The sequence below is a fragment of the Perca flavescens genome, chromosome 5 (genome assembly GCF_004354835.1).
Source record: "Perca flavescens isolate YP-PL-M2 chromosome 5, PFLA_1.0, whole genome shotgun sequence".
Taxonomy (NCBI): domain Eukaryota; kingdom Metazoa; phylum Chordata; class Actinopteri; order Perciformes; family Percidae; genus Perca; species Perca flavescens.
In genome coordinates this window covers 9,843,656-9,864,573 of record NC_041335.1, presented here as the reverse complement: position 1 = coordinate 9,864,573, position 20,918 = coordinate 9,843,656, and the positions used below count along the sequence as shown (strand labels likewise).

The 20,918-nt window shown below is 39.1% G+C and overlaps 1 protein-coding gene across 2 annotated transcripts in view; it reads left to right on the top strand.

Moving 5' to 3' along the window:
- The window catches only part of nr5a1a (nuclear receptor subfamily 5, group A, member 1a), a 35,157-nt gene that overhangs the window by 7,617 nt on the left and 6,622 nt on the right, over positions 1-20,918 (top strand). The gene's annotated exons all lie outside the window — the stretch shown is intronic.

The following is a 20,918-nucleotide window of genomic DNA, read 5'->3' as shown; positions in this document are numbered from 1 at the left end:
TTCCCCCCCCAACACCCCTGCTTTTCGATTTTTCAACTTTCTGCTAAGATAAATGTGACTTTTTTGCAACAAAAATGCGGGGATTATGAAATCATGCAAGCAAAATCGCGCCCCCGCATAAATATGCAGACTTTGGCTGATTATGCATTGAATTATGCGATCGCATAATCGCATTTTTCTGGAGGGACTGACTTATGAAACTTGGATGAATCCACCAACACTGGCAATATAGTACAAGTTAGGGTTAGGCAATGTATCAATATTAAGTGAGGCTAGATATCCTCTTAAATTTTGGATATCGTATTATCGTTATATAAAATAAGTGTTTCTGGTTTTTCAGGCTGTGATGTCATTTTCTGAACTTACCAGACTGTTCTAGCTGCTCTATGATTTGCCTTTACCCACTTAGTCATTATATCCACATTACTGATGATTATTTCTCAAAACTCTCATTGTGAAAACATTTTGTGAAAGCATCAATTGTCAAGCCTATAACGTCGACGCAATATCGACATCAATGTATTTGGTAAAAAATCTCCTGTTTGATTTTCTCCGTATTGCCCAGCTCCAGTACAAGTCAAAAGTACTAACACTACTTATGAAAAGCTGTGAACGACAGCTACAGCTGATGTTCTTTTGGCCATCGTGGATGTTCCATTGCAATATTAATCCCAAGCTGTAGCGAGGATTTGTCGTCCTGTTTCCTATTTGTTACTTTTTCTGTTAATGGTACAAAATGAACGACTATTTTTGTTTTATTTATATAGCACTTTAAAAGCACACAAGTTTGCACCGAAGTGCTTCACAAAGATGAAATCATACTGTATGTATACAAGCATAAAACACACACATATATACATAGATATAGTGAGAATACAACACGATTCAAGTAGAAAGAAGTTGAGACACAAATTGAAACCCTTAATTTATCCTCAGCAGCAGAGGTGAATCTTGGTCTTCCTTTCCTGGGGCGGTCCTCATGTGAGTCAGTTTCGTTGTAGCGCTTGATGGTTTTTGCGACTGCACTTGGGGACACATTCAAAGTTTTCGCAATTTTCCGGACTGACTGACCTTTCATTTGTTAAAGTAATGATGGCCACTCGTTTCTCTTTACTTAACTGATTGGTTCTTGCCACAATATGAATTCTAACAGTTGTCCAATAGGGCTGTCGGCTGTGTATCAACCTGACTTCTGCGCAACACAACTGATGGTCCCAACCCCATTAATAAGGGAAAAAATTCCACTAATTAACCCTGACAAGGCACACCTGTGAAGTGAAAACCATTTCAGGTGACTACCTCATGAAGCTCATTGAGAGAACACCAAGGGTTTGCAGAGCTATCAAAAAAGCAAAGGGTGGCTACTTTGAGGAATCTAAAATATAAGACATGTTTTCAGTTATTTCACAATTTTTTGTTAAGTACATAATTCCATGTGTTCATTTATAGTTTTGATGCCTTCAGTGAGAATCTACAATGTAAATAGTCATGAAAATAAAGAAAACGTGGGTGTGTCCAAACTTTTGACCTGTACTGTATATGTAAATATATATATATATATATATATATATGTTGTCTTCCCGTCCATCATGCAACTTTTAGTTTTTCTGGGTCCAAATTTAAATGAATATTTTGTTTTCGACACTTGTCACTTGTCCCGACGTTTTTTTTGTCACTTTTTCCGATGTATGCTGAGTTTTCTGCGCTTTTTTTTAATGACTTTCTTATTGTGACTTTTTTATTGTTTTTTTCCACTTGTTTTTGAAGCTTTTTCCATCATTTTTGTCACTTTTTTCTATGTTCTTTTATTAATTCAATGAATTTTTTTTATTTTACTGAAGAGTGTTGCATGGAACCATCCGCGTAATTTTTTTTGTGACAATTTGGTTGAAAGAAACCCAAATTTCTGATACAGAAACCTTTTCAAAATGGGTCAAATTTGACCCGATAGACAACACGAAGGATACACATACACATAGCTTTGCCAAAAAGGAATAAAACAGGTTGTTTTTAAGATGAGGTGACATGTTGTTGGTCTGCATTCGAGTTCACAGGCACACAGGCCTTTTGTTTTACTATGACAAAATACATGAAATGCATGCAAAGTTCATGATGTGGACTCGTACGCCCACAGTTCACTCACATCCACTCAGAATGGATTTTACGAGCACAAACCACAGTTGACAACAGCTGATTTTTGTTTGTTATGAAAAGCAGCTTGCAGAGACTGGAAATCTGCTTGAGGTATTTCAGGTAACTGTCATCAGATTTGATATTTGTCAAACTTATGCCTTACTGCCTAACAACCTTAGTCATGGCAAGATGATTTTCATGCTTTAGGTAAAGAGACCGGAAGGGAAAAACTTGACAATAATAATGTGGAGTACAGTGTAGGCTAAATGATTTGAACTAAAACATGGCTAAAGCACGCACACACACTAGAACACTTCTTATTTACTTGATGATGATTTTGCTATATGATAAATGAAGCTTTATGAAATAACTATATCACATATTAATGTTGCATCAGAATTTAATGTGCTTGGTGTAGGTTATATACCCACACGGAATCTGCAGAATTGTTTCTTTTTATAACAGTTTACAGTAGTGATCCGGAGTGAAAATCTACAGACTTTAGTGGACTGTTTTTCTGCTTGTGATGAAGATGTGTTCACATTCTGAGTTTAAAATTAAAATAAAAAATTAAATCTGCAGAAAATTTGACAGAATTCTGCATACAGAGATTCTGTGTGGCCATGGTATACTCTGGTGTGCCGTATTACACATAAAAACACACTGTGTTCAATGCCAAAATCGCTGGAAAAAGCATCAAAACCATTGGAAAAAGTGCCAAAAACATTGGAAAAAATGACCTAAATTGATAAATCTGCGAGGGGCCGTATTTGGCCCGCGCGTTTGACATGGGGTTTATAAGATATTATTATTAGTTATTATTAGTAGTATTATGTTAATGATGTCACAGCTCTAAAAATACAAAGTTACAGAAATGAGGAATGAGTAATGAGTACTGTGGTGGAATACTGGGATTCCTCAGTGCTGAACAGTAGCTGTCCACACACAAACACATCTTGGGATAATGATTGGACATAAATCAGTGTCTCACTCCATCATCTCCAGCACTGTGTTGTCTTTGTGCGCTGTGCCACAGACACACTGCAGTATTGACACTTCAGAGGATTTAGTAACACAGTCCAATTGAAGTCCCATGCTGGAGAAATCAATACTGTTGTTGTGGTGAACTGTGATGCTGCTGACAGAATGGCTGAATACTAGTTTCACTTTGCCCGACCTTCCTCCACGGCGCTGCGGAGGAAGGTGTGGCTAGTCCACACAACATTCTGGGATAGGAGAAAAACGTGCTGTGGTTTATTGGCATTTCTTTAAACCAATCACAATCGTCTTGGCCAAGCGCCGGACGGAGCCACGGTGCCTCTGAAAAATAGCCTCGGGTTAGTTTTGGTGGATCATGTGAACATTCAAAAGTGGTTTTAGTCGTGCAACAAAAAACTCAGATTGGACAGAGGGGAGGAGTGAAGAAACTATAGAAAATATTCACATTTAACAACCTGCAATCAGAAAATCTTTACTTCTAGCATCACCGTTTATTTACAAAAAAAAAAAGTTTTCTGTAAATAAATGGTGATGCTATAACAAGAGCAGAGTGTGGGATTTTTTCCTTTGTTCCAAATTGATTATATTTTCTAACGCACCTGCACGGAAGAATTTTTGGATGTGTGAGTTGTTTCTTCAAAATACTTTTTTTTTTTAATAAAAATGAAATTAACTGATTAATTGATTATCAAAATAGTGGCTGATTAGGGCTGAACCACGTGAGGAAACTATGCGATATGCGATAACGTTGAATATCGTGATAATGCTATAAATTGCGATAAATACACAGATATTAAAGCGTAACTCTCACCAAAATGCAACCTAGGGTCTTTTTGTGAATGTACCTGAGTCAAACTTTCGTTTAAAACAGGGGTCTCAAACTCGCGGCCCGCGGGCCAATTGCGGCCCGTGGGACGACAGTTTGTGGCCCCCGCCTTAATTGCTGCCTCGTTTCTATTGGGCACATGCGGACATTCGTCCCAGTGCGCTGCGTTCACAACACTTCACTTTTTTAAGATGCTGCCCAGCGGGACATTATACGTATATATGTATATAAATGGATATAAACAGGGGTTAAATTGGGCCGGGACTCTCTCAGAACACGGCAACAACCCTCCCAGAACTGCAGACAATTCACCACCGCGGGTCAACTACATAACGCCAAAGTGTCTACGTCGGTAGGATTAACAGATAAAATGCCTTCTCCTAAAGCTAAAAACCCTGTTCGCAGCACTGGAATCCCGGTGCTCGGATGCTTCACTGACCGCTACAAGTTTATGTTGCTGACCAAGCCGTGGAACCGGTCCTCGCTGTCGCATCTCCGCCAGCGGTAGGTCTCTGAACCAGCCACGGCTCGCCTCCGAGCATCGGAGAGCCCCACTCGGTGCCGTGTGTGTGTGTGTGTGTGTGTGTGTGTGTGTGTGTGTGTGTGTGTGTGTATGTGTGTGTGTAAGTAAAGATAGAGAATGGGAGAAGAAGTTTGTGTGAGGTGGACCTGGTCACCACAGACCCAAATCTTCTCAGCTGTTGCTACTGTCATATGCTGCACTGTCTCTTCATGTGGCACATTGTATGGGTCACTTCTTATATCATAACAAGGTAATACAATGTGTAATCAAGTGATGACTGATTAACAGTAATGCAAATGCCCTAATACCTGTTGATACTACAACAATGCGGAATATAGGCTCTTAACCTTGCCGTTTTGCACATATCATGTAAGACTCAATTTCTCCATTTCTTTGCAAAAAACTCTCCAGAAAGTGCCATTTCACGGTTTATTTTTCAATTTTTTTAACAAAGCTTTTCTTGTGGAAAACCTGATGCGGCCCAGCCTCACCCAGACTCTACCTCCAGTGGCCCCCAGGTAAATTGAGTTTGAGACCCCTGGTTTAAAAACATATTTAGGACGGAATCGCCACTTTTAAGATTTACCGTATTTTCGTGTTTCGGTCAAATGGCCTTTTGAATGGGAGTGCTAGGGGCACTTTGATGCTAGCCTCAAAATAGCTATTTGACAATGTTGTGAGTAAACCCAGAGTTTACTAAAAAGAAAGGTTTTGAACAACTCACTGTAGCTCTCGTTGTTTCCGGCCGCAGCCATTTTATCAGTCAAAAACAATCGATTTCCGAATGCAACGTAACAGGGAGGAGAGTAAAGACGGAAAACTCCTAAAGCTTAGTTCCATATAAATGCAGGGATTATTTCTTGTTTTGTCGTTATTGAAAAACAATATTGACCTTGTAGTTGAAAAAGGAGCCTCATATGGTGTTGTGGTGTGCGGCGGGAGAGTGAGGACCCAAATGCAGACAGAGCAGGCAGGCAGGCAAACGTTGATGTGGAGGGTTTAATGAAAACAAAAAGCGACAGTACAAAGACTGGAAAACTCACAAAAACAAAACTGACGGGAAAAACATAGGCAGAAGCAAACTGACGCAGGCACAAACACAAGGCACAGGGAGGAAACACAAGGGCATGGCTACAACAAACAGGTGCTGACACAAAACGATCTGACACAAGACAAGGGGAACATAGAGGCTAAATACATGAGGTGATGGGTAAATCAGAAACAAGTGAGACAACAGGTGAAGCACATCAGGGCGGGGCAGGACAATCAACAAAGGTGGGAACAGAAAGCAAAGCTAGACATGACAAGACAGAAGACCAGACCATCCAAATAAAACAGGAAGCAGAACATAAACAGGGAAACATGAAATCGACTAAACACAGAAACTCAACACAACACTAAACACAAGGGAGAATAACAACAAAAACAGGAAACATACAGAAAAATACTAAGAAGCAACAGAAACGGCACAAAACACAAGGCAAAATACAGAAACCAAAACCGAATGCAAGGCATAAACGCAGAAACCACAACATATGGAGTCCGTTCATTCACATTCGGATATCGACTCGTTTTGACTGCCGAGGTGGTAGCGGCCAGAAACAACAAGATCTACGGTGAGTTGTTCAAAACCTTTCATTTTAGTAAACTCTGTGTACACTAACAATGTTGTCAATGCTTTTGTTAAGGTGTAGAGTTCCTGGTGATACTTTGAGGAAAGTTTCATGTTGTGTCGAGTCTTCTTAGGCCGGTTACACACTGCACGCGTCTCGCGAGCGTGGCGTTTCTGCTGCATCTCAGCTGCGAGGATTTTTCTGTGTCCTACACACCAGAAGCGTGTCTGACGCGGTGCTGCTCCTGCTGCTAGGTACAGGGAGGGCTGATCTCGGGACATAGTGCCGACAGATTCAAACTCTGAAAAATGGGTAAGTGGGCTGTCTGTGTAGCTGTAAAGAGCCTATACAGCCTATCTGATGTTGGACCGTCACTCACGTTGTCATGGTAGCCTATCCTACTACCCTTTATATACAGCCTACTTATTTGATTAAAGCAAGTATTGAGTATTGAGTGCAAAATATGTTACAGAATATTTCGTTCTGTATGACCAGTGCAACATTTGAAAATATTTTCTCTGAAATTTTGTATTACATTTATATCTACATTGATGTCAAAACCTAGACTTTCAAACATCAAGACGTCATTTATTAATATGCATTCCTGTCTAAATGAAATATACACATATTTTCCTATTCTATTTTGCCTGGAAACGCTTCCAACACGCTCGCGTCTCGCGTGAAAAATAGGCGTCGGTTCTATTTCTAGCAGGCACGCGTCTCACGCCGGCAGCGTGTAAGCTCTAACCTGTTAACATGGGAGCCGAAATATAAACGGACACGCCACGCGGCTGACACGCTCGCGCGACGCGTGCAGTGTGTAACCGGCCTTAGTGTTTTAAAAATAGCGATTTTGAGGCTAGCATAAAAGTGCCCCTAGCACTCCCATTCAAAAGGCCGAAAACACAGTAAATCTTTAAAGTGCCGATTCCGTCCTAAATATGCTTTTCAATGAAAGTTTAACTCGGGTACATTCACAAAAATACCCTAAAAAGTGCAATAAGTTCTGCTGCTTTCAGTATTCTGCTAAAATACAACAAACTGCTTGTTGAAATTAAAACAAATGAAAGGAAATCATTTTCAACATTCTTTTATTGAACAATTTGAACACTGAGATGCAGCTCGTTATAAAAGGCACCACTAAAAAACAATGACAGTAACATTTAAAAGTGCAGTTTTCTGCTGATAGTTTCTTTCAACAAACACAACAAATCTTGGAGTGTATTTCACGATGTGTCGCAGCATTTCGCGATGTGTTTATTGCCTCAGTTGATGACGATAAAAAAACCACGATATATTATGCAGCCCCAATCTGCGATTCATTCAATAGTTGACTACCAATCGATTCATCGATTAATCTTTGCAGCTCTACAATATTGCCTTCCTTCCTATGAGTCTTGATATGTGGTGGTCAAACTGATACAACTAATTACTCATAACCTTTATTTAGTCAGGGAGGGCCATTGAGAGCAAGCTGTCTTTTCTAATGACGCCCTGATTGCCGCACAAATACAAAGAAAGACAAAACGTACAAATAAAATCTGATCACAAAAATAATCTGATCATAAAACAATACCCAAATTACAATATCTAAAAAAATGAATGAACAATCACAAAATGACAGTACATATAAACAATAAAAACACATGAGAATCACTGATGTAGGCGAATAAGAGGGCTTTTAAAAACAAGAGCAGTCCCTACGTAACACATTCTCAAGCATCATCTTGAAGGTCGAAATGAGTTGTCGTAAATTGAGAGAATCCTGAAGCCAGTTCCATCTGTCAGGAGTGTAAAAATTAAAAGAACTCTTTCCTAGTTCACAATTGATGTGTGGCGTGATGAAACGTGCAACGCAAGGTTGATGCACCTACTTGATGCAAGTACTACAACAAATATAAAAAAAAAAAAAAAAAAAAAAAAAATATATATATATATATATATATATATATATATATATACAGATGAGATAAGGTGCGGATGAATAGAAATGGCATCATGCACAGCAAGAGGTGATGCAGAGTAATAAATAAATAAATAAGCATAGTGCAGAATATTCAAATAGAGTATATTTACTCAGAGCAGGTCTGCTCCATCCCTGCTTCACACTCATTCGCTTGTTTTATTCCTAGGACTGACACAGGCTTGGATATGTACTATGCACCCATAGGCGTAGATTGGGGTGGGGATGCAGGGGATATGTGTGATATGTGCCTGTCGGGTTCTGGCAAAGATCTTCAGCTCTATTATACATGCTCGGAATCTGGTTCTAACCATATTTTGGCCGGACTCTTCACACCTGGGACATCTATTTACTTTGAAACCATACTAACCTAACTGATGAACAGACGTGCATCACTTGTCAATGTTTTAAATTCCTGCAACAAGTGTCAAGCTGAGTCTGGTTTCTCACTGTTTGGATTCTCTGCTTGCACCAAAACGGCAACACACACACACAGCAGATGTGTCTCTGTACAAACTGCAAGACTGAAAGCTGCACAGTACATCCCAAGTCTTCTACAGCAGAGATCTTCAACAGGGGGTCCGGAACCCTTAGGGAGTACTAAAGGTACTACAGGGGGGCCACCAAATTATTGATTATTATTATTATTATTATTATTATTATTATTATTATTATCTTTTCAAACGTTAAAATATGTCTGGAAATTGAAATAAACGGAAGTCCATCATATTAATAGCCAAGATAAATCGGCTTATTTGTGAATCCTTTTTTTTATTTTTTTTTTACATAACATTGATGACAGGTTTACTAGCCTGTAGGCGTGAGCGTGTCAGCTGCGTGGCATGTCCCTTTTTTATTTCGGCTCCCATGTTAACAGGTTAGAGCTTACACACTGCCTGCGTGACATGCACGTCTCAGCCGCGGCTAACCAACACCTATTTTTTATGCGACACGCAAGCGTGTTGGAAGCGTTTCCAGACAAAATAGAATAGGATATATTTATGTTTAACATGAAGTATACTACTTGAGTGCAGTTTATCAGAGGGAAACATACATGTGTACAGACAAGGCTAGCAGTAGCAGCGCCACGCAGCTGACACGCAACAGAAACGCCATGCTCACGCGATGCAGTCAGTGTGTGGCCGGCCTTAGTGGCGTTGTGTGAATGTGCCCAAATCCTAATAATCTATACAAGTGTTATATATATAATATCACCTTTATTTATTCAGGGAGGGCCCCTTGAGAGCAAGCTCTCACTTCCAATGAGGCCCCGATTACATGCCATATCAATTTACAAAAATTACTGAACATAGTAATTCATATATAATATACCGTTGCAATACACAGTACACACATATAACAAGTACAGCATGTTAAACAACTCAAAGTGCACATGTGCATTCATAATACATGGACTCATTAAGAAGACATTTAAAGTGATTAAATGGAATCAGGCTGTTTAATTTCATTAGAATCTGCAGGTCATTCCATTTATACGGAGCATAATACTCAAATGCAGTTTTGCCTATTTCTGTCCTAAGAAATGGAATATTTAGGACCAAGGAATCAATAGTGTGAGTGCCATGGTGATAGGATTTAAAATTCAGCAAGCTTGTTAAATACACAGGCAATTTTGTTAGGCAAGGCTTTGTAAATAAGCCGAAGAAGTCCAGCCTACATTTTGATAAAGGAGAAAGCTATAAGAACTGAATCCATCACCAGATATAAATCTAAGGGCAGAATGATAAACTGCATCAAATGGCTTCCGTAATCTAAAACTATTAGAAACGTAGCTCAAGCAATCTGTTTCCTACAACTTTGGGTGAGGCACGATTTACTGTATTTCTATAAAGAATGCCAATGTTAACACAGACAAGACACAGTCTTTCCTGCAAACATTTTCTCATGCATCGCCAAATGCTGTCTAACCATGCAGTTAGTTTGGTTTTATTTGTCCAAGTTTTGAGATATCTGCCTCTGAGCTTTCTGTCTCCCCTACAGAATGCAAGTGAATGGAATTTGGTTTTGTAACATTTAAAACTTTCAACAAACTTTCAACAAACTGGAGCTGTCGTAGAAGTTTCTCAACATCACACTGTCAAAGCTTTCCTTCTTCAGTAGAGAGGAAATCCTATAAAATTAGCTGACACTGTGTTATGATATCTCCAAGGATACAGTATCTCAGATTCCGGGCAATTACAACCAAAACTCTTTGCATGGCTAGATATGTGTGAGAAAATGTGATTTTTGTTGTTGTTGTTCTTTTAGAATTTGGGCGCATGACCTCTTTTACTGGTTAATTGAATCAGACTGTTGCATTGTCTGTGTTAACAGTATTTTAAAACGATACGGTCATTTACACAACACCACTTATACAGCAAAGTAATCTGACACAACAAATAAGCGTTAAACATCCTGGCACTTTGTGTTCCTCCAATGATAATGATCTCGTACAACTGATTTTTATAACATTTCATTTGCTCTCAGTGTCCAAATACAGAACCCAAAGTATGAAAATGACTAAAGGTGTCGATTGAATGCGTCGTTGCTGAGAACATCCAGAAAGAGTTTGCCTTTTTTGTTGTTACTTTTGTACCTTCCCTTGTCTCAGAAACAAAGACCACATTGTGGTGCTGATGAGGGTTGTTGTATCTTCTCAGACTAACAACAACAAGGTATCTTTACACTGCCTGTGTAAGAAGGATACTTGGCTAAAATGCATTACTGATACAGGAGAGAAGCACAAAAGTGACTCCTCTTTCATTATCATGGAATTGTTAAATAAAATATGCATACGAATAACACATTACTATTCAATCCTTACCAGAATATACAGATTCCTTATGTACAATATATAAGAAAGTCCAATATATATTAACATTGTTTTCTCTCCAATTGTTTCACATAAGTTAAAAGACAAGTACAATCATAGGACATAATGCAGATATGTGAAAGGGGGACACTCTATAGAGGCTGATACACTAGCAAAAAAGACTTTCATATTGTTTGGATAAAAAGGAACACAAAAAATGTCTAACTACCCTAACCCTGCCTAAGTGGTGCCAATACATTTATTCCATCAGTCTAAGCATAAGAGGCAATCAACATACACATAATAACATGTGAGAATAACAGTTGCAATAAAATCAAAGGATTTCAGAGTCCCTAGTTTAGAGGTCCCCTGCCTTTTAGAGTATTCAAGCTTTAATAGCATTTTAGTAGTAACTGTTGTCTTAGTCTCATTTTTAAAAGCAGACCCATACAAAGACATTTGTATGGTATATTAACCTCATTCCAGACCTGTGGCCCTGTGCAGACCACACTAAAGCTTGTCCACATGTGTTTGTACATTCTCTGTCAAAATCACCGGTTTTCATTTGAGAAATCCTCTGATGCATAGAAGGTGATGGATCAAAGCATTGATATAACTCCTACTTCATGTACAGTATGTTACAGCCTTGTCATCAGTGCCCAAAATTGGCGGGTACCGGCCCTTTTTATTTTTGTCCACATGAGTCAGGGTCCAAAATGGACTTCTTTTGTCCACCCGCCAATTTGGCTGTTGAGTGAAGCACACCTACCAGCCACTTGCATATTTTACCAGCATTTGGCTGGTAGATGTAGCAAATTTCTTATTGTGTACCACCACCTCCTGCGGTGAGGAGGCACACCCTAACCCCTAAATGCCTTTGTAATTGCGTCTCTCACATAGCAGCTTAACGCTGAAAATGTCCTTGTCAATATGGATATTGGATAAACATATTATTGTAGCACTGGTCGCTGTAGGCTACTGTGCCTGTGCCCGACCAGACCATGGTGGCCCCTCTGGCCTGTCAGTTGGTCACCAAATCTTTAGCTCTAGAGCTGAATATTACAACACTGCAGTGTTATAGCCTGCAGTTTATATAGTTTTGATTTATGGGTCATGTACATCTAAAAGGGATGTAAATCTAGTTCTTTAGGTAAATTGTATCCCACCACAGTTAACTTTAATCAAATAAAACGTTATTTCCCACAAAATAGTGGCTAGTGAAAATGCTGCGTGGCTAACTTTGGAAAACCCCTAGCCACCATGGCTGGTGAGCAAAAGAGTTAATGTCCAGCCCTAAATTTATGTAATGAAATGAATAGAAAACCATGATGAATGTAAATATATCCAAAACACATGTAATGATCATGTCATGCAACTGCTGAGTTAGGGTACAGGCACCTTTTGGTACATTTAAGCCACTGCTTGTTATCATGTTGTTCAACATGTAGTTTGTGCAAACGTGTTTGTACTTTCTTTTGTTTTCATATTTTCATACAGTATACAAATGACTAGAAGCGTAGCACAACATTCTGAACCTGGCACATATACAGTCTCAGTGGGTCCCTTTACATTCATACATTCATTCACACATAACTGAAGCAACAACTAAACACATGCATCTGTTAGGGGAATCAGTAATGAACCATTTTCTGTGGATGCACTCTTTTCCTAACCCACTGTACAACTTATAATTTATAAAAAATGCCATCACGATTGTTGAAGTCTTTAATATGCGTTGGTTAAGGTCAGTGAAGAATGGTCATTTCATTTAAAGATCTAATTTTAAATGCAGTATTTCTGCATGCCTATAAATGAACGTCTGTTACATTCAAGCCATTGCCAAATGAGTTGATACAAAGCTAATTAAGAGTATCAGCTCCACACAACTCTCTCTCTGTTATATTATATTCAGAAAATGGTGTCGTCCGGCGACTTTCGCGCGCAGAAAACCGAGCGAAGATAAGTACCTCTCCTGAAGAATCCATCATCAGTCATGTTTTTTTTTTAATCCTCCGTGTCCTCCTTGGCTACTAGCAAATGTGTGGAGAAGGGGGGGCGGGGGGGGACTGTGCGCGGTCACGGAAGGCTTGTATCATGTGGATGCGCCAACAGTTTTGTTGTCATTTCTTAGAATTCCTCATGGGGGAGAAAGAGCCTACGCACTATAGCTTTAAATGTCTAAAACGACTATATCTATGTTATATATTTTGTTTACTTGTGTACTTACATTATCCCAAATGTTTTCAACATTGTTTAAACCCAGAGAGAGAATTTTAGTTCAAATCAGTGACACATCGTGTGTCACTTGGTTGCCTGTCAATGGCGTCATAGAACCTTTAACCCCTCTAGTAGCAAAACACAGAAATGCCTGGAAAAACCAGGGGCCCGTTCAAATCTCAAAATGGTGTGCACCGTTATGCAATGGTTTCCGAGTTAAAAGACATGTTTTCTCGAAGCGGTGTGCAATGGGCTTTGAGGTGTTTTTTTTCCTCATTTGGTGGGTGGTGGGTCACCCAATTAGCAGCGACGTGTATGTAAACTTGAGATTTTGAAAAGATGTAGGGAGCTTGCGCACACAACAGGATGTTCAATGCACCGCCATTTCAGTTTAAATAAAGGTTATTTATGTTTTGTCAGGGCTGAACATCGTTACAATCTCACAAAATTGTACTTAGTAACAGTAATGCCTATTTTTTTTCTGCCACACAGAATCATTTTTATTAATTACATGCCATTTTGCAACACAGTAATACAGTAGAGACCTAATTTATTGATATGATAGTTCAATGTCGATCCAACTATCGATGTGCTACATTGTGACAATGGTAATGCTTGGTGGCTAAACCGTACGTTAACCTTTTAAGCTCGAGCGTCATACCCGAGGCTGAGAGCCACTGCTCAAGTGTCCATATTGGGAGTGAAAACGGGTTGTCAGACCCCATGGGGGGCTTTGTCTGGCTGAAATTGAGCCGCCAAAGCTGCCTACCAAAGGTTCCCAGTCCGCCCTGGAGGAAAATGACATATTATACATTTAAATGTCACTACAGTAAACACATCCCGTCTCAAAAGTCTTTTTCGGCTTCTTTTCTATGCTTCTACTATTATCTTTTGCTAACCTGAAACCAAGAGCTGTGAGTGCCTGAACAAAATCATAACACATAATGCTGTAGTTGCTACGAGCAGATGTTGTACTGCAAAGGTGGATGCTGTAGAAAAACTATGAAGATATGTTCAATAAGAACATTTTGAGACTTGGCAGAGATGTTCATTAAAAAGCTTTCCTCATTATGCTGTTGAGAACTAGCATAAATATAAATGTTATTTCTAGTAAACAAAAAAAAGAATCTGTCAAACATTATTAATTTACTTATGATTAGTGACTAATAATGTACAATACACAATATAAATTGCTGTTTAGGTTCTGAGAGACTTACTCAATGGTATCACCGTGCTCATTAGGAAGATTGTGACAATTTGTGTTTGAAGGAAATGGTGGTATATTAGCATGGAAAATGTATTTACCATTCTCAGATGTCAGAAAATATAAATTAAGGTTAATATTCTGTCAAAAAAAGTGATCTTTTAGTTTGCATCAATGAATCCCCTCATAGGAAAACACAGGCAGGCAATGGCAGCCATGGCGGCCATAAGGTCACATTGGCAGTTTTCTGGTTTTTCACATATGTTTTTCTCCCCATAACAACTGTTATGCCTTATTTTGCCTCCTCAAAACCTTGTGTTATTCACACATAATGTATTTCTGTTGACAGTCAGACCATTCTTATGTACAGTGGACAGCCAACATGGACAGTGAGAACAAAGCGGTGCATATTTTTGCCAAGAAAGCCGTGCACAGAAAGAGCTGTTTCCCTCGGCTGGATAATTACATTCCATTCAGGCGATAACAGCGAAATGTCTCCTCTGCACTGCTCTGCTCTCGCTGCACTCGTCTACATTGTTGCTAAATCGCGAGCAGAATGGAAGCTATTGATTTCTGCAGTTCCCCCAGAGGTGGTCTTTGTCGTGTCTTGTGTTTGACCTTCCATTCACCTGTTGAACATGGAAGATGTTGCAGAGGGACTGAACACAATGTACATAATAAATGTTCAGCTACTAAAGGCAGCACACACAACACATTCAATTTAAAAGTAACATGTTCGAGAAGGTTTGCAAATAGAAGTAATGGATAGCTACCCTGAGCTACAAAATAGTGTAACAGTATTGGAAATTGGAGCAACCGTTAAAAGATATTTTGTTAACACCTTCTATGACGCCCATGTCTATCATGCATCATAAACACACACATAATGCATTATAATCTGCTCATAGCACTGTATAACTTTAGTTATACGCACTCATAAATATTCATAATGTTTTATAACAGTAATCATGACACATTATAAAGCATTTTATAAAGACTTAGAGTATAAGGTCAAGTATCATAATACTTCATAATTGCTGGGCAGTCTCTGATATTATTTTTGCTAGGATCATACATAATACAGTGTAATACATAATAATCACTATTATAATGTGTATAATTAATGTGATTATTTAAGTGCTTATTGAGTGCTTTAAGTAAAGCAATAAAAATAAAAGGAAGTTGTAAGTCACTAACTGGTCATTGTTTGCTTTAAGTAAACTGCAAAAACATAATTATTATATTATATTACATTATAATTAAATATATGCAAAAAACAACACAGAAAATGGTGTAAAATATATGTATTTGTTTAATGGACCATAACAGAAATTGAGTACTCCAATTTAACACGACTTTTTGATAATGAACAACTGACTAATGGACAATTCACCGATGTAATGTTTCCCCAAAAAACTTACTCTAAAGACTCAAGTGACTCCAATTATAGATAATGCCCGAAACAATTTCTACTTTGCCTGTAGTTAAAAAAAAAAGAAAAGAAGAAACAGATCATAACAGACAATAAGTACTGTACTGGGAGTGCTGGTAAGGAGCTGCAATTTGACACAACTGAAAGATGGACTTTTTATTTTTATTTATTTACATTTTACTAATGTGCTTTTTCACCCACACTTTACTCACTCATATAACATAACATCACTCTAAAATGTCAGCGAGTGACCAGCACTTATAAAGTATTATGATAATTGATCTGAATACGTCATTATAAAATGCTTTATGTGTCATATTGTTCTTATAAAGCAGTATTAATAGTTATGAGTGCTTATAGCTATACTTATACAGTGCTATACGCAGATTAGAATGCATTGTAAGTATAAGTATAAAATATAGTTTATAATGTGTTATAGACATGAGTGTCATAGAAAGTGTTAGCGATATCTTTCCTCTTTCTATATATAAAGCCTTCATTTGTTCTGTATAACTATGTTACATTAATCCTTCCGAGTGTCATTCCAACATTGTATTAATAAACGGGTAATGAAGCTGTGGATTGGCTGAATGCAAACTGTCTTATAGATTCAGGGAGGTGCTGGTAAGCCTGTAATTATGCATCATTGTTGCATTTCTCCTGTCCTGTATTTCTGCAGGGCAACCCCACAGGTTTGTTGATGAGGTGCAGCACAAGTTAAGATTGTTTCTAATAGGGTTAGCGTTAGGGGGTTATGGTTACAACACAGCTGTTGCGGCTGTAAGCCGTCCAAAAAAGTGAGAGGTGAAAAACACACTTTGACGCGCTCAAGATCCAGTTTCAATGATTTATTCCTCCACACGTAAAATAGAACTAGTACTGCAGTTACCAAATGTGAAGTTGCTGTGTGATGCGAATAAGTGCGGGAGTGGGGTCAACAGAAAGCGTTCGCTCCTGGGCTCACCCCCTCTCTGTTACAGCCCAAAAACCAGGTGAACAGGTGAAGCAAACAAATAGACTGTTACCACTTCCGCCCAAACCCGGGTGAACACGCCCACCATCTACAATATCAGTGCATAATATACTAATCAATGAATAATATAAGTGAGACCATAAACAAGCACACAGGAGGAATATGTGGCTACTACAACAGCTACATGGTGAGGAGACACTTCTTGTGCTACATATCTGCAATCCAACTCACTGCAAATATTTAGCCTCAACCGATAATTCCTCAAAATATAAAGAAAAACAAAACAAAAGCTAACTTTATTTATTAATAGTCACATACACAGAGTACAATGTATTGCCATTTTATTCCTGCATTCTTAACCCATCCTAGTACTAGGAGCAGTGAACAGCTATGCATAAAGTATCCGAGGATAAGAGGATAAAGTTTGATACTAACATAATATATTTGTGCCAATGTTGCTATTGCCAGACATTTTTGCTGATATGAAATGTCTGTAACAACATCAGCCTCTGTTGCTCAAAATTGAATACTGTCAGTCTGCCACCTGTGGAAGCTTGTGGATTGTCAGTAACAATGTATGACTTTTGTTTTATCTCTTACACTCCTATTTTAATCTAGTACTTTAACTTAATATGATTAACCAAAGGAACCATAATGTGAACAATTCTACATATTTTCACACCATAAGCATAGCACCAAACACAAAAAGAAATTGCCAAATAGAGCCAACTAGTACAGGCTGTTCTCATGAACTATTCAAACATATATATGCGGAAAGTAATGCACTGTTATTCGTATGTATTCCATTGCTGTATGACCATCATGACTAATTGACTAACTGTCACTAACTTCCCACCCCCTCCCCCAACCATCTTGTCGGTGATTGGCTGGAGTGGTTCCTTGTATTTTGGTGCACAGCCTGTGCCCCCTAGTGTTTGTTTGACGTTTACGACCCCTGTGTTGTCTCCCGAGACAGGGCTTTTTCACAGTGTATTCAGGGGGGCAGGCAGCTAGCGGATCAAAGAGAGACGCCTACGATTTGAGACGAAAATGAAATCGCGTTGAAACAATGCAGGAACTCATAGTGCACCTTTTAAAGCAGTGGAGCGGAGTTCATGTCCTGGGGAAAACACAAGACTTTCACCCAGGAAACGCGTGTTTGTTTCCCAGGAGTACTACTTAAGGGCACTGGCGTTTAAATCCAAACCACAATCTTTTTTCTAATCTTAACTAGTCATTTTGGTGGTCGCTGCATGACTCTCACTTTTTGTTGGCTAAACTAAACTGTAACAGGCTCTGAAACGACGGGCACCTCATGGTGCTCTTTACCCAGCTCACAGTCAGTCATTTTCTCGGCAAAATTTAACTGTAAAGACCGCTAAATTTGAATGTCATGTTAACCGGTCGTCACATGACTAACCGGCGGTAGCCGTATTTTCGTAGGATACCATTGGAATTGTTGTGAACAACCTTTTGTACGATATCATATTAACCCATGAATACATTGACTTAAGACCCACCGAGTATTGTAGGTACTAAAGTCTTGGTAATTATTACAATATAAGAAGGGTTCAATTTGAACTTTCCAAATGTAAAAATTGGTTTAAACTGTTTTGTTGTCTGACCTAATGTATGTTTTAAGGTTTCTTAAAAAGCTGAAACGGCAGTAAAAAGATTCTAGAAGCTGCCCTGTTTGCAAAACTTAAAAAAAGTACAAATATGTAAAATGGTCCAATTGGTCGGTGTGGGAGCGAGGGTTTATAGTGTTCATTGGTCTTACATGCCTATGTGATGAAATGCAAAAATGCTGCTAATATAGAGTTCAGTTATGGGAATAATAATAGTGAAGGGAAATAAAAATGGTGTAAACCTTAAAAGAAGTGCTCAGGACCAACACACTTAATACTTTTTGCTTTTATCATGACGCCCTCTGGTAGCTCTTCCCCTTCTGCTGGCCAGCTGACAGCAGCCAGAAGATTTCCTGTGGTAATCCCAGACATTTTATCTTTTGGTCCTTTTGGCTAAAAGGAAGACGGCTTTGTAGCGATGATTCTCTTTCTGGAAGTGACATTCCCGGTTATTTAATTACTTTTCTGTGGCTGTAGTTTTGTTTTATGTATGAAATCTAGTTGGACAATTTATGGGTTACATAATCGTGTTGTGTGTGGGGCATTGGACAGGAAGCTGTGGATGAAATTACTTTTGTGTTGGTGTCATGTAATTCAAGTGTGAGATGGGCCACTTAGTGGCATGACACGTAAATGAAATATCATTAATTCGTTCATTCATTCTGGCTGTGAGATAAAATGTGTCTCTCACAGGTAAAACATGACGCTTGACAGGTATACTATAACCTGATGAATCCGTCGTACCCAGTTCCACACTCTTACATGGACAGACAGAAACATTGAGAATCCATGTGGGAGATAACATAGAGCCATTCTCCCCACGTTCAGCAAAGTTTGAGATTTTTTTTCCATTTTTTTTTTTTGGCTGCAGCTGAGTGTCCAACTCCTCTCGGAGAGGAAGCGCGGGAGGTCACCGAGACCTCTTGCTTCCTTAACCCCTTCCTTGATCACTGTACATCCAGAACCCCCAACCACTGCACCATTCCAGATGCGACCAACAAGATTGGACCCTCTCCTCTGCGACTGATATATAGTTTCATTCAGATGGACAGTAATTCTGTCAGCTCGGTGTCAGATGGATGTGTGTCGGGGCCTATTAGCAGCTGCGGCTGAATTACTGACTGACGTGTCCTTCAGTTTACAGACAATATTGCAGCGAGGAGGGGGGGGGGGGTTCAATCTGAAAACACACCCATCCCCCAGAGCAGAACAGATGTGACTGAGGAGAGGTGGGGGTGGGTTAGGGAGAGGTGAGCAGGTTGAAGAGGTCTCAGAGAACGCTCGTAAATACACAACATATAGCAGTAACACAAACACCCAACGCATTAGCACACACAAATACCAACAAGCTTCTCTTCTTTTTTTCTCCTTGTTTTTAATGGTCTTCCCATTTTTCACTTTTTCAGTTTTTGTCACATATTTTGGTGAAATGCGGCTCTGGATTATGTGCTTGTATTCATTTTGAATCAGAATCAAATTGAATGGCCGAGTGAGGTTACCAGAAGAAGATCAGCCATGTGCGATGGTTTCATAAACCCTCATAAACAAAACGTAATATTATAGAAAATACAATTTAAAAAGAGGATATTGATTTTCACTTCTATACAACGTGAAAATGGAGGCTGTGGGAGACAGCGACAGTGAAATAATCAGGACTATTGACAGGCTTTGCAGATTATCGATCAGGATTATGAGTTTATATAACAAAGAGAAGAGAAAAAGCTACAGTGTATACATGTATTTACTGAGTGAGCATACACTGTGGACTTGCTTTAAAGTGGACATATTATGCTTTTCCGTAATTTCTGTCATATGTACAATGTTATAATGTTTGATTTGAATGTTAAACGTAGCATTCAAATAATGAGGTAAACATATTTTAGAGAAATTCCCAGGAGCTAAAACGCTGTTTTAAACGCTCCGGTTTCAACCCATACAGAGGGTGAAAACAGGTGCAGCAGTGATGGGCAGTATGAGAAAGATAAAGTGTGTTTTGAACATTAAAGCATGTAAACATCTAGTCCTAGTTCAAACTCACAATACAAGTATGAACCTGAAATTGCTATATAATAGTTGCCCTTAAAGATAATGGGCCCTATTTTAACATCTGAAACGCAAGTATGAAACGCAGAACGCAAGTAGCTTTGTGGGGGCGGATCTCGGGCGCTGTTGCTATTATAACGGCGGGATAAATGAGTCTTGCGCCCAAGGCAAATCTAAAATGGGTTGGTCTGAAGTAACTAGGTGTGGTTTGGGCGTAACGTGAAAATAACCAATCAGAGCATCATCTCACATTCCCTTTAAGAGCAGGCGCACTTGTTCCATGGCGGATTGCTATTATGAAGGTGGATTTGCCTGGCGCACGCCAGCGGGAGCTGTCCGGGATGCGGCAAAGTAATATATGCCCGTCTTGGCCGGGTGGCGATATCAACACATCCATGATTCATGGAAATGTTGTGTAAAACACAACAAGCCACACACACATGTATGGTTTGCAAAAATGGGAATTGCTGCTTCCGTGTAGATGACAGAAGCAAGGTGTATGCGCGTTGTGCGCACGCTACATTATGGCCAAGCATGCGCCCCTAAAATAGC